Raw genomic sequence first — 14,496 nt, 5'->3', positions numbered from 1 at the left:
AGCAATCTGAATGCAAGTGTCAGAGACACAAACCAGGTGGCTAAAAGGCTTCTTTGTTTGAAGCTGTCAGTAGGAGGACCTGATTAATCTCATGCCCCATCCCTACACTCCCTTTTAACTATGTCAAGACATCGCCTCCCGTCAGGAAGTCTACAATGACAGGGCTATGTGCTAAGCTCAGTTAATGTGGCCCTAGGTTTAAACACTTCAGGTTGAAAGTGGATAATTGGTGGTAGTGGATTTTAAAAGCTCACACAGGTGCCTTTGAAAAGAGGTCAAAAGTCAAGTGCATCTCTCCTGAGAGCACTGGGGAGCCCTTCCCATGGAGATCAAAATTCCTTTACACAAACCCCTAGGGTCTTGTAAGAACTGTTATTAATTTAGTTCTGTATGTTCCAAATAATGGAAAAACGATACCACATGTGTGTATTACCAGTAACCTGGGCATATTTATTCCAGAGAGGTAGATGCTAGATAGATTTTCACCTGGCACTTCTGGATTGCTGATGAAGTAATCCACTTTCTACCAGTGCAAACCTGGGAGTTCAGGTCAGGGTCATGCACCTTGAAAACAGTGAAAAGCCTGAGGGAAAAATAGTATAAACCTAGGAATATGTTGCCATATACTGAACGTGTTTGTAAAACCAAAGCTACGGAGTTTTAACTACAGCTCATAAAAAACAAACATTACTGTATGTAGTCTGGCTTCAAAAAAGAGTGTAAGTATTTTTTCTCTTTTTATTTAGTATAAGTTACAAAGTTTCATTATCATATGTTCCCTGTTTTGCAAAGCACCCAAACACCCCAACCATTAATTGGTATATTTCAAATCCTAGTTGGGAAGAGTTTTCTGGTTCATTCTGGAGATCTTCCACTGTCCCTTTTTATTTTTTCTTTCCTCCACTTCTTAGACATTTTTATTCAATGTGTCTACTATTCTATTACACTTAAGATTGTGTTATTTATTAAAATACCATGTTTGAAGTGAACTTTAAAATAGGGACACATAATGAGGAAATTTGATGCTTTTGCATATATCCAGGAAAGATACTTAATTTTATATCTTTGTGTCTGCATATAAAAAGCTACAATAGCATACCAATAATTTTTTTTTAAAAAACAAAAACCTTTGTATATACCCATTAGAATGGCTGTTTAAAAAAATACAGTGTTGGGGAGGATGAGGAGAAATTGGAACCCTGTGCACTGTTGGTTGGAATGTAAAAAATGGTGCAGCTGCTATGGATCCTCAAAAAATTAAAAGTAAGATTACCATATAACCCAACAATTTCACTTCTGGGTATACATCCAAAAGAATCGAAAGCAGGGACCCAAGTAGGTATTTGTACGTCCATGTTCAGAGCAGCACTGTTCTAAACAGCCAACAGTCCATCAGTGGATGAATGAACAAACAAAATGTGGCGTATATATACACAACGGAATATTATTCATCTATTAAAATGAAGGAAATTCTGACACGTCACAACATAGAAGAACTTTGAAGACATTATGCTAAGTGAAATAAGCCAGAGACAAAAGGATAAATACGGTATGATTCCACTTTGAGAGGTCCCCAGAGGAATCAAATTCACAGACAGAAAGTAGAATGGTGGCTGCCAGGGGACAGGGGGAGGGGAAATGGGAAGTTACTGTTTAATGGGTACAGTTTGGGAAGATGAAAACATTCTGGAGATGGATAGTGGTGATGGTTGCACAATAATGTGAAAGTACTTAATGCCCCCGAACTGCATACTCAAAGTGGTTAAAATGGTACAATTTATGTTATATATATTTTACCACAATAAAATTTTTTAATTAAAAAAATTCTAATTAAAATTAAAATTAAGTCCCTCTGGAATTGGGGTCTGGATTGGGTGCTCTTGCTTGATGGACTGCACGTAAGAAGAGCGATGCACTGTTACTAATCAAAGGAAAATGTCTTTCTTCCAAGACCTTAAAGAGCCCAACTGGCCTGAGCAAACAGATGAAAACAAGGGTGTAGCTGACATTTTGAAACTGGCACACAAATTCTTGGACCCACTCATTCTATACTGATAATTAAGAAAGAATGTTTCTCACTAAAATTTTTAATGAAAATCACAGGTTTGTCATAGAAGTTTTGCCACAAAATCATGGTTTCACTCAAGAAATGGGGAAAGAAGAGGAAAAATCTCTTTCAGAAATAACACTTTAATTCAAATTTAATATCAAGCACACATGTTCACGGTGTGTAGCAAAATGAAGTTAATAGCATAAAAAGTAATATGACATTTGATTAACAGGTGTTAACCTGCGTATGTTAATTGCGGAGAAGAAAGACTTGCCAAGGCAAGTTAGAAACTCAGCTTCTGATTTCAACTAGGATTACAAAGGAAATGGCTCTCAGATCTGAGTAGCTGCTTTAACGTTTACCCAAGTCCAAGAAATTCCAAGCTCAGATCCCAGGAACCTGAGTCTATTTATTCTACTTAAAGTGTTAACAGAGGACAGTTCAATTAACAGCATGTAACATTTTTTGAGAAGACCTCAAAACCTCTTAACTTGCCAATAACAGTTTAAAGACTCCACAGTGTTTAAAGTCTGGGAAAGGATTCAGGCTCTACCAGAAAGATTGCCCTGGGAGAGCTCGCTAAAGACTTTGGTTAACCAAGAAGCTATAAACCCCAGTGTTCTCGTGATTATTCACATATCTCTCAGCGTCGATAGCTCACAGCAGTTCACTGGATTGTTTCTAATTGGCAGTATCCACTGGTAGAGCTTCATCAACAAGGAGAAAGTTACAAAACTCAATCTGCCCAGTTCCCACTTTCCCAGCCAATTTTCACCTACCAGTAAAATCAGAAGGAGAAACAACAATAATAACCAGAGCAAAATAACAACGACGACGACAACAACAACTGTGATGATAACCAGAGAGATAGGTGGTCATAGAGAGATTGGGGAGTCAGGCTTGACTTCTGCTGTTTCAGTCTCATTGTTGAAGATTTTCTTTTTTCTGCTGAGGAAGGTTAGCCCTGAGCTAACATCTGTGCCAATCTTCCTCCGCTTTATATGTGAGTTGCTGCCACAGCGTGGCTAATGAGTGGTGTAGGTCTGAGCCCGAGATCAGAACCTGCGAACCCGGGCCGCTGAAGCAGAGTGCACCAAACTTAATCACTATGTCATAGACCCAGCCCCCTGAAGACTTTCTTAAAGAAACAAAATACACACACACAAACACACATACACGTAATATTAGTAACATTAAGGGCCACAGAGGTTGAAGCTTCTCGCAGAACTAAAGTTTGGGGAGTGCTGTTCATTATCCCGAAGAAGCATTATTACTGAGTAAGTTTCTAACTGAGATGCTAACAAGTAGTTCCCTAGTTTTGACATTGGCTGCCTAAAAATTCACTTGATTACAAACTTCACGAAGTCAGAGACCACATCTGCCGTGCTCACAGCTAAATCCTCAGCCTCGGGCACAGCACTGGTCCATATTAGGCGCTCAATACGGACCTGTGTGGGATGAATGAATGACTAGAAAAATAAAAACAGGTGATGTTATTGACAGCCGCTGGAAGCAAACAGAACTTAAAGAACATAAAACAAATTATGAAATGTTCACTATGTGCCCAAAACCGTTCTAGTAGTTCACATGGAATGAGTAAGTTCATCTTTAAAATGGTCCTATGACATAGTCCTATTATGGTGTCCATTTTATAGTTGAGAAAACTGAGGCACAGAAAGACGTACAGCTTAAGTGGTGGAGCTGAGAAGCAAGCAGTCTGGGTTCAGCATCTGCACTCCTACTCTTGTCCCTTATACGAAACTCTTAAACTAAGATCAATGATGTGCAAATTAACAGAAACTCTAACCCTCCAGTCCCTACAAACAGGCAGGGAATGTCCACCATTTTCTTAAGTACTAAGGTGGGTCATTTCAGTCAGAAATGCTCACTTGTAGGCATGAAAATGCAGTTACTAAGGGAAAAACATAGCAATGTCTTCGTGTGTCAGACGAAGCAATGGTTTCTAAAAGTCATTTCCTCGGAACCATCAATATCAGAGAGAGATGCCAAGGGGGCCATCTATTCCTGCACTTTACCCTTTGCAAGTGTTTTGAGAGGCACCTGGCAAGGTATAAGTGCCATGTAAGCGTTCTCGTCACAAAAGTCCCTTCTTTGATAGAGCTATCTGATCACATTTTTCATACTTCAGTTCCCTCAGACATTCACGGGACGGCCAAGGCCGTTGCAAGCAGCTGTAATATTAGAAAACCATTTCTTATATTGAGATAAAATACAAATTGATGTTTTCCTGCCCACTTTGGCAATTCAGAACAACTCTCGCACAAAGCTGTCCTCCGTAGGACGCTGGAGGTGGCACCTTGTTCCCTTAAGTATGCGTCAGACATCCTCAGGTTCAGTAACCACTCATTTGGTGCCATGAATTCAAACCATCCTCACCAATTTGAAAGGCCTATTGTGGATACAATCTAACCAGTCACTGTTGCTCCTAAATTACAGCATCAGAATTGGACAGAGTATTGCAGCTGCTTTCTGACCAAGGCAGCTTTTTAAGAGATTATTCGGTTTCATGATCCGAAAACTCCCTCTGTTAATGTGGTCTATTATTATGCTAGCCATTTCCGGGCTTGCATTGTACTGTTGGTTCATAATCAAATGGAGGTCAGCTAAAACCCCTGACCCATTACTGTATGCCTTTTAACCCTAACTATTTAATTTTACTTTTATTGAATTAAATTTCATCTCTTTTGGTCTAGAATTTTGAGATTATTTTGTATTTTAATTCTGTTGTTACATGTGAATTTTACGATAAAGAAAGTAAAACTTAAGTTTTCAGACCCCTCACTTGCACAGATCCCTTCTAAGACCTGAGAGCGGCCCTAACAATGTGTCCATGTGGTCATAAGGTTTTGTGGAATTAGCATAAGTAAGACATTGTCATTGTAATCAGGTTCTTCATCTTCCCACCCCAACTTCCCCTCTGTCGCACCTGTCCGTGGTGCTCAGCACAGAAGTATGTAGGGATGAAGGAAAAACAAGATGTAAAATACATAGAGCCAAAAGGTAATCTGTGGAAAATTCCCCCAAATCTCACAGCTCATATACAAAAGAAACCTAGAAAAGTTTTCCCAAATTTGACAATTCTAAAAATTTACATAGCATGACCAAAATAAATTTCAATTAACCATGCTAGAGATGAGACAATTATCTTTACGTTCTCTTGCTAGAAAGACATTAAAAAACTATTCCCATATGAAGAGACAATCAAAGAGTAAGCAGTCAAAAAATGAAGGGAAAAGGGTATTGCGAAGATGTGTACACAGTTACAGATAAAATTGCTATGTATTTTCCTATATAATGTAGTGTTTTTAGATTTTTACACTTGTAATTTGTTGTGTTTTTTTCTTTCTCTAAATAAATACGTTACAGATCATAAATGTTGATAAATACTCCAGATATCGAGTCTCGGCAAAATTCTGTAACAAGTAACGTATGGTTTGCTAATAGCTGAGGAAGAATGGAATAAGCACTGCGAGTCACGCTGCGATAGCTTCCTTTGTATTTTCTTTGTAGGGGCAGCCTTGTGCATGAGGCTAACTGCAAAAGGTGTGATGATATTAGCAAGAGTTGCTGGATCTGACCAGTCTCCCACGATGTACCTGTGGGTAAAATGATGCCCGGGGGTCTATGGCAGATGTGGGATGGTGTGGTGTGGTTATCTTTTAGCTATTGAACAACTCAACTTGGTGTCAGCCTGGTGAGGGTCCCCAGGAGCAGTGTGCTCAGGCTCCTTCAGTAATACGTGGTGAATAAAACATTTGACCACTGATGGGAGCAGATTTAGGTTGTGTGGGGCCTAAAGCTTACACACCTGACGGGGCGGGGAGAGGTGGCAGAGATCTCATGAGAAAACAAACACAAAATTACAAATACAGTTGGGCGTGAACATTTTTTAGAATAAACAAAGAAATCACAACAAATTTTAAAAAGCTGACATGCCACAAGCACCACAAAATCCAGGAAAATAATGTCATATTTTTATTCATTCACTGCTTGACACACCTTTATAATACCTTTTTTCCTACAGATTTTTGGCCTTATCCTCTTTGAGGACAAGTTTGGGTTGTTTGTATCTGCATAAAATTCTCTTCAAATATTGATTTATAGATAGATTAATAAACATATAATAAAACCTTAGCAAACTGGAATAATTGGGGCAGGCTAGTCGAAGTGGAAAATATGAATTACAGAATTCTTAAAATTGTATGAATTTCAAATACTTTTCAATATGTATTACTAACGCACGGCTAAAATGTAAATGCATAATTTAAAGCAAAGTTAAAATTTATAATGCAACTACATCACGTAATAATGTAACATAAGTATAAAATTTAACATAAAAAATTAATAAATGCAGACAGTGGGTTTGCTGAGCCATTTACTTTGATAAAGAAATAAGGTTTGGATTCAAGTTACTTTTGAATGCTTTATTTAATTAAATCATATTTTGTAATGGAAATATTACTTTATCAAAATGAATTATGGTTTTCAATTAGAAGTTTATTGCATATCTGGATTGGTCAATTATATTTTCTAGAAATTAGATTGAGAATATAAAATTTATTTAACGTGTGATTTCAAGAATATAGGATTTAATGGTAAGCCCTTTGTTAGCATACACTAACTGATTTAAAACAGCTCCATATAGTAACCTAAAAGAAAAGTAATTATTCTGAAGTTAGATTTTTATCTACAATAATAAGTATCAACCATGAAAATTAACATCTGTTCACAAGCACAGAATTTCACAGAATCTTCACTGTAGAAAGTGATAAAGAAGAGCCAAAAGTACGTAAGTGAAATCTATAACCTTCGTGTAACAAACTATTTGGAGAGCTGGCAGTGTACGGGAAAACTATGGTGAAACCTTCCGCAAACTTTCCTTCAAATGTGAAATTTACATATTTGTACATTGTATAAAAAGAGGCTCACACTCAGAGAAAAGCAACTAAATTTCTTCAGCGCCATCAGGGACTCTTCCTTCCAATACTAACCAAAGACAAGCCAGAAAGTCTCAGCACAGCTGGGAACCTTGATGCAGATTTCAAGGCTGCTGCAGGATGCTGGAAGTAGGGTTCCATCTTGTTTCTTAGAATCCATCCGCTCACCAGCTCATTCTTTCACCCAGCTATTTCTGGTGATAGTTACACCCCTTTTGTTTCATTTGCTTAAACACTAGTATTTTTCATTGTTTTGGGTTAGTGAATTGCTCAATAAAATAAAATTTATACAATGCACCAATTAGACAAAGAGTTCTCAACCCTGCATGCACATTCCAAACACAAGGGGAGATCTTTATAAACCTCACGCTTGGATTGCGTTAGAATCTCTAATGTTGCGTCCCAGTAACATTAAAGCCGCCGAGTGATTGGAACATGAATCCGGGATTGAGAATCAGGCAGCAGAATAATGAATGAGCCTGTCCAGATGATTGTCGGAATAGCAGAGTGGCAGCAAAGTCATCAACTCATTTTGTTATACTTTTTAGAGTGCAGTCAACTAAGAAAGGGTAACCATAAAGACTTGCCAGTAAATTCCAGTGCCTCGCAGAAGTCTCCAACTCAAATCTAGCGGGTCTGGATGTAAAGCAAAACAAAACAAAACACAAACAATAGAGAGTCCCCACAGTGGCAAACAAGAAAGCAAGCTCCACCCGAAGGGAGTGCCTGTGACTGAGCTCTTGTCAATTAAGATTACATAGAATGTGAGTCTGTGTTACTGCATATTTCAATTTTTTAAGAAAAATGAGGTAGGGATGTGTGTGTGTGTGTGTGTGTGTGTGTGAGAGAGAGAAATCTTCTGACTTTTCAAAATATTTTATGAAGTTGGAAAGCAAAAAAGCGTGCCTGCCTGAGTTGTCAGTCCTGTACCAAGGACCGAAAATGAACAAATTAGACATTGGCCATGTGACATGCAACAAAAGTAACCATTTTTTCCACACTGTCATTTATCCCTCTAAAAAATTACCTCACACTGCCATTAAAAAAGAAAATGAGTACCTGCTTAAAAACCACATTAAAGTCATTTTGAGAGATGCAAGATCATAAAATTCTATTCTAAAAATGAACACATCAGTGGAACACACATATCCTGAAGGGTGTCCATGCAGACTTGCCTAAGAATGAGAGTGCTAATACGAAAGGAACAGATGGCTACCTTTTTTCTGTGATCACTGAAATCAATAGATAAGTCAAAAAAAAAGAGAAAAAGTCCATTCTACTCTTAAGAAAAAAAATATTTAATAGGTAAAATGTAAAAACTGCAATAATCAGCTCAAAGTGAGACAGTTGTTTTTAGCAATACATTTTTCAAATCTTCCAGATATTTTTATAATATTATTTCTATGCATCTGTTGAAATAGCATGGGCTGGGTTAGCAGGCCATACCCAAGTTCTTGCATGTACTAACTGTGAACCATGAGCAAATTACTTTGAACTTAGTTACCAAACGAGTCAAACAAAATAATAATACATAAGATCGCTCAAAAAGTTAAATTAGCTAATACAATTTAAAGTGCCTTGTGTGCAGTAGATATTAAACTAATGTTTGGCTTATTGTTTGTGGAAATAGTAATTATATATGCATTTACATTATATAAAATAGCCACACATTTTAGGGGGGATTCTGAGATTACCACTATTCATTTTTCACTTCTTTACTGTCTTATAAGCTATATTAACTCAGTCTGTAATGTTACCTACCTTGTGCAGCTGCAACCATGTTCAAGCTAATGTGTTCCGAACTGTAGAGATCTAAAGAAGATCAGTATAAGTCCTTCCATGAACAAATACATCTTCCATTCATGTTGTTCATCCATTTACTGAAGGCCTTCTGCGTACCAGGCACTGTTCTAGACAACAAGGACACGTCTCTGAGTAAGACAGAGACTATTCTGGCTCTTAGGGAGCTTAAATCATAGCGGAGCTAGTTAAACACAAATAAGAAAATTACGTAGTAATAGGTGCTATAAAAACACAATGGGCTTACATACTAGAGAGTGACTGGGGGCTGCTTTAGATTAGGTGTCGGCCAAGAAAGGGCTCTCTGAGAAAGTGAGGTGACTCTCAAATGACAAAAGAAAGCTAGTCCTGCAGAGTGAGTCTGGGGAAGAGTGAACTCTGCGACAGGAACAGGCCTGGCTGCTGGGGAGCTTGATGAAGCTCATGGGTGTGCATCCAATGGGCAAAGGGGAGCGTGGTACGAGGTGGAGAAGGAGAAGTGAGCAAGTCTATAGCATCTGGGGATGCACAGGCGAGGGTAAGAAACGTGGATCTTACTGGAGCAGGGAAAGTAAACACTCACTTACAATACTAAGGAATAATTAAATAACTGCCATAAAAGTGAGGTGCTTGGAAACCGAGACAAAGGCTGTTAATTCCACATGCCTCGAGGGGGTTCAGAAGGCTTCTGGAGAAGTGGATTTGAGGTGGCCCTTAGAGCAATCAGGACTTCATGTAAATAGGGAGAGAAAGATGAAAAGAACATTCTAGGCTGGGAAAACTGTTAAACAAAGAACACGGGATGGTTGGTGTGGGAACCTAGAGAAATATGGAGATAGATCGAGCCAAAGGAGAATCCTCGATGGGGAAGAGTCTGATCCTGATGAGGAAAGAAGGCCTGGTCCGTAGCCAGGGAAGCTGCTTAGAACATGGTTGGAGGGCAGCCTCCTGCAGCAGTCAGGACACACCTTCTCTGTTTATTTCAAAGCGGTGTGTCCATTACAGACACTCACAAAACATCTGCAGGTTGGCTAGACATCAAGAGTGACTGTAAGTACACTCTGTCACGTTCCTTCAGTATCTCCAGCCCCCATATTCATCATGTATTCCTCAACACAGACCCGTGACTTCTAGGAAAGCAATCTGGACATGCGGATTTCTAAGGCACACACTCTTTAGTCCAGCCTTTACACCCTTAGGAACATACACTATAGAAATACTCACACAAGTACACAAAAATTTTATGTGCAAGGATGTTCGGTGAGGAGGGAGCTATGGGATTCCTACATGCCACCACTCTGAGTCCTGGAGCCACCTCTGCGCACTCAGACATCATCCAAAAATAAGCAGGGGGACTCAGAAATGGGAAAGCAAGGAATTACCCGAAAACACAAACTCCAAGGTGAACCATTTAAATCAGTGTTTTTCAAACTATAGGTCACGATCCATTAGTTAATCATAATATCAATCCAGAGTGTTGCCACTGACATTTATTTTAATTTTTATTTCTATTTATTTATTTACTCATTTTTGCTGAGGAAGATTGGCCCTGAGCTAACATCTGTTGCCAATCCTCCTCTTTTTATATGTGAACTGCTGCCACAGCATGGCCACTGACAAGAGGTGTAGATCCTTACCCGGAACCGAACCCAGGCTGCCAAAGCAGAGCACACCAAACTTAATCACTAGGCCACCAGGGCTGACCTGACATTTTTTTTTTTTAACTTAAAAGAACAGAGTTAAAATAGAACAGAACAGGGACCAGCCTGGTGGTAGTGGTTAAGTTCACATGCTCCGCTTCAGTGGCCCAGGGTTTGCAAGTTTGGATCCCGGGCCCAGACCTAGCACCACTCATCAAGCCACGCTGTGGTGGTGTCCCACATAAAATAGAGGAAGATGGGCACAGATGTTAGCTCAGCAACAGTATTCCTCACACACACACACAAAAATAGAAAGAACAGAAAGCATTAGAGTGAATTGAACACCATAAAGGCAAGGGTTATGTTTCATAAACAGTTTCCTTTTTTACATATACACAGGCATCTGTGCACTGGGTTGTGATGTAAAATGTGTTTCTTACTGCGGATCATAAAAAAATTGAGAAATATTAGTTAAAATTATTTTTTTTGACCAGTGTTAAATCAGACATTGTATTTTTTAATCCACTGTTTGCAGATAGGGGCTTATTAAGAAAACCCTCTCCATTGCATGTATATGTAAATATATGTCACCTGCAGAGCTGCAAAGAGGTCCAAAAGTATACACACCAGTTACCTGGGAATATGTCCAGAGAATATGGAAGATGTTATAAAAGCAGAGAACTTTTACTTTGCATTTTATATACTTTATATACTATTTACCTTTATATACTTCTGTGCTGTAATTTTTTAAAATAAAGAAAAAGTAGATGTGAAAGAATACCCTGCCTGTTGAGTATTCAGTCAATCGATAGGAAATGTGCCAATGTCCTTCAGCCAAAATTCAGAGAGAAATGGGAGGGAAGGAAGCCATGTTCCCGCATGGAAAACTGGTGGGAAACCGGAAGGAATGTGAGTGATAGAAGTCAGCATGTGGCCTATTCATTTATGTCCTACCTAATTTATAAAATGACTGAGGCAGCTAAGTATTTGCACAGCCAGAAGACAGGGCAAGAAAGAAGCTGAGGAAAAAATCTCAGAAGAAAATCTGGCACTAGAAAAGAGACTTGAAAAGTGGGAAAAGGGTGAGACTCAGGGTAAAGGGAAGGAGCTAGAGAAAATCCAGCGCTCACAACTAAAGCTCTGAGGAGTGTTCATCCATTGGCCAGAGGGTTCTGACCCCTTAGGAAACTATAGAGTTTGGAAGAAAAGAGCTACTACCTAGAGCTCCAAGACATTGAGAGCTCCTGTGAACACACGATGGGGGCCGGGGGCCAGGCAGTTCCCTCTGTTCACCATCATTCAATCATGCCAGCGTGTCACCCCCTCCTTCACTGCAGGGCTCCACCTGCTGCATGGATGAGGCATTCACGCTCATGGGCTGGGTTCTGGACAGTACCGGGGGCACTCAGGGTTTATCTCTTTGCCTCTCCCTTCTTTATGATTCTGCGATTGAACAGCCTCATTTCTAGCAGGCACACGCTTGCATCAGATATGTTAATATCTTTGATTAGATCTCATTCAAGAAGCAGTGTGGGTCATACTGGGTGGCACATAATTGCTTGGCTTTCGCATTAGACCAGCTCTCGTGCATGAGGACAGCAGGCTTTGATATTCTTCTAGCTTGCCTTGTCTTGCTGTTCCCAACTGGCTCTATGGCCTCTCACTTTTCCCAAGGTGAACTGATTGACAAGTGGTCATTCTGTGTATTTGGTGCTTACTGGCTTGGAGGTGATAGCACAGATTTCTTTCTATTGGCAATAATATACATTTGAATGGCAATTATACTACCTTTATAAAGTTGGATGCAGCCAAGTACCAGGATGCCAGATGTAGTAAGCAGCATTTTCAAAGACAGCAGGCTTCTGTGTCCTGGATTCTAATGAAAACATACAAAAAGTACAAGGCCTCGAGTAAATGCATCATGACCCACTGGAGTAGACCAACCCCAAACTAAGCCTTTACAATTTCTCGTCAGTTAGAAAATCCATTTAACAGTGGCAATGGGTAAACTGCTTTCCTAACTAAATATAAAACCACAAATTCTCATCACATTACTTTACGTATAAAATTACTTGAAAGTAGCAAACATGTCTTAGTTATATTTGAAATGTCAGTACTCGGCAGTGGCGTTGCACATAGCACATGCTTAATGAAACATTGAGTACACTAATGGGTAAGCTCATCAGGGTAAGGTAGGTGTAAGGCCTCGTTTCATTGATGACTGTTAGCTCCTCTCCACAGAACTTTTGAATTATAAAAGCAAAGGCTGATTCCATTCATGAAATCTTACACTTGTAAACATTAATTATTCTTTTTTCTGGCTTTCCTCCATTCCAATCATCGAGAAAGCTGCAAGATTCTTTGATCTCAGTTTTTATGGCAACTAAAATACATCAATTCCCCATGTGCAAAATATCAGTAGAGTATTCATTCAGCCACTCAATATTGGCAGCTTAACTCTGGTAAGTTCTTCCTAAATCACATTGGTGATGCTTAATTTTTCTGAGCGGTGAAATCTATTAACTATCTTTTCTACTAGTCTTTGGTGTTTTATTGTAAGATAAAGGAAATCTGTTCCTTTTATAAGTAAGCAGAAGGAACATAGCACACTCATAACCAAACCTAACTCTCTTTTTCTCTTCCCACCCACCTTTTCTTCTTTCACAACAGTTTGATTTAAGACCAAAAATCCATATTAAAGTCAGGTTCTTAATGTTAAATGTGTTTTTACAGAGGCAAGTGTCTGTGAAGGATATTTTATAAGAGCAAATGATCAATTGCGTTTTTAAAAGCAACTCCTACACATACTGCTGGGTAATTTGCCAAAGGGTTCACTGTATTTCCCATTCTAGGACCAACGGCTAAGGACACTCAAGAAGTAGCTAAATATTTCAGATTCCTGGGTTAAGCTTAGAATTAAGCTTAGAAGCTTAATTGTAAAAAAACTTGATGGAGATAATGCAGGAGCAGTTTCAGAATAATGACCGTTATTTAGATTCTCTTACCTGGTTTCACAGGACTATATTTTTAATGATTCTATTCAAAAGTTAATCATTCATCTGATTGGATAAAAAATAAATATTTTCCAAATGCTTCTTATTGAGCAACAGATTTATAGTATTAGCCATATTAGCAGTGCTTTTCCTGTTGTGGGCCAGAATTACAGTCTTTATAATTTTTAAACTACGGGCATTAGAGTCATCTCAGAGCAATTCAACAGCTGGGATGAAACTACCACAGTATCTCCCTTGTGGTTGAGACAATGGTGGCAAATTCTCCGTGGTTAACTGTAGGCCCTTTCCTAACCATTGGCTTTCTGGGTTGACCAGTGGCAATATTAACGGTAACTAATCCGAGGCCAGCCAGCTGTAGACACCTCACCTCTTCATTTGATCAATCTCACTTAGTAGAAATGAACAGTACTATTTACTGTGCATGGGAGATACTCACCCATCTTATTCTAGAAGCAAGGTTCTCTCACAAATCAATTTTAAGACCACATAGCACATAATCAAGTGCTGATGCCATGAGCCTGTTCTCTGATGTGGTGGACATAACCTTAGCCGGCATGGATGCTACCGTAGATGTGAAGAATCCTGGTAAAGAAAGAAAACTTATGCCAGTGGATGGAAGTGGTTAGCTACCATGGAGGGATAAGTGGTCTCAATAAACTACTGTTCTTAAGGCAAATGGAGGAGCTATGGAAGTTGGATAAGAAAAGATCTTCCTCCCCGATACCAGTCTAAGTCAGTGATTCAAAGGAATCGAGCTTTACTGCCTCCCAAAGTCTAATTTTCCAATGAGAGAGTAAATGTGCTGCCATTTTGAGTAAGTGTGTACATCACACCATGTCCCACAGTTAGGGGAAAAAAGGCACTTTGCACGTGAGATAAAGAAGCAAAACCAAAAACAGAGATAAAAACAGGGATACTGTGTCTGCCTGCAGGCTCCTAAGCACAGGAAGCTGGGAGCCTTGCTGATGAGTTCCTAACTCCCTCACAAAAACCGCTTTCTCCCTGATGCTTTTGCGATGGACACAATATGATAATCAGTGAAGAAACTGCTCTTT

The 14,496-nt window shown here is 39.2% G+C and overlaps 1 long non-coding RNA gene across 1 annotated transcript; it reads right to left on the bottom strand.

Annotated features, from left to right (window-relative positions):
- Window positions 1-8,790: 8,790 nt before the first annotated feature.
- LOC124230965 (uncharacterized) lies at window positions 8,791-14,005 on the bottom strand. The gene is made up of 3 exons (XR_006886326.1): window positions 13,878-14,005; window positions 12,216-12,303; window positions 8,791-8,918 (listed from the first exon to the last, which is right to left on the bottom strand). It is a non-coding gene; the product is annotated as an uncharacterized LOC124230965 (long non-coding RNA).
- Window positions 14,006-14,496: the final 491 nt, after the last annotated feature.

The sequence above is a fragment of the Equus quagga genome, chromosome 20, assembly GCF_021613505.1.
Source record: "Equus quagga isolate Etosha38 chromosome 20, UCLA_HA_Equagga_1.0, whole genome shotgun sequence".
NCBI lineage: Eukaryota > Metazoa > Chordata > Mammalia > Perissodactyla > Equidae > Equus > Equus quagga.
This window is presented reverse-complemented; position numbering and strand designations above follow the sequence as displayed.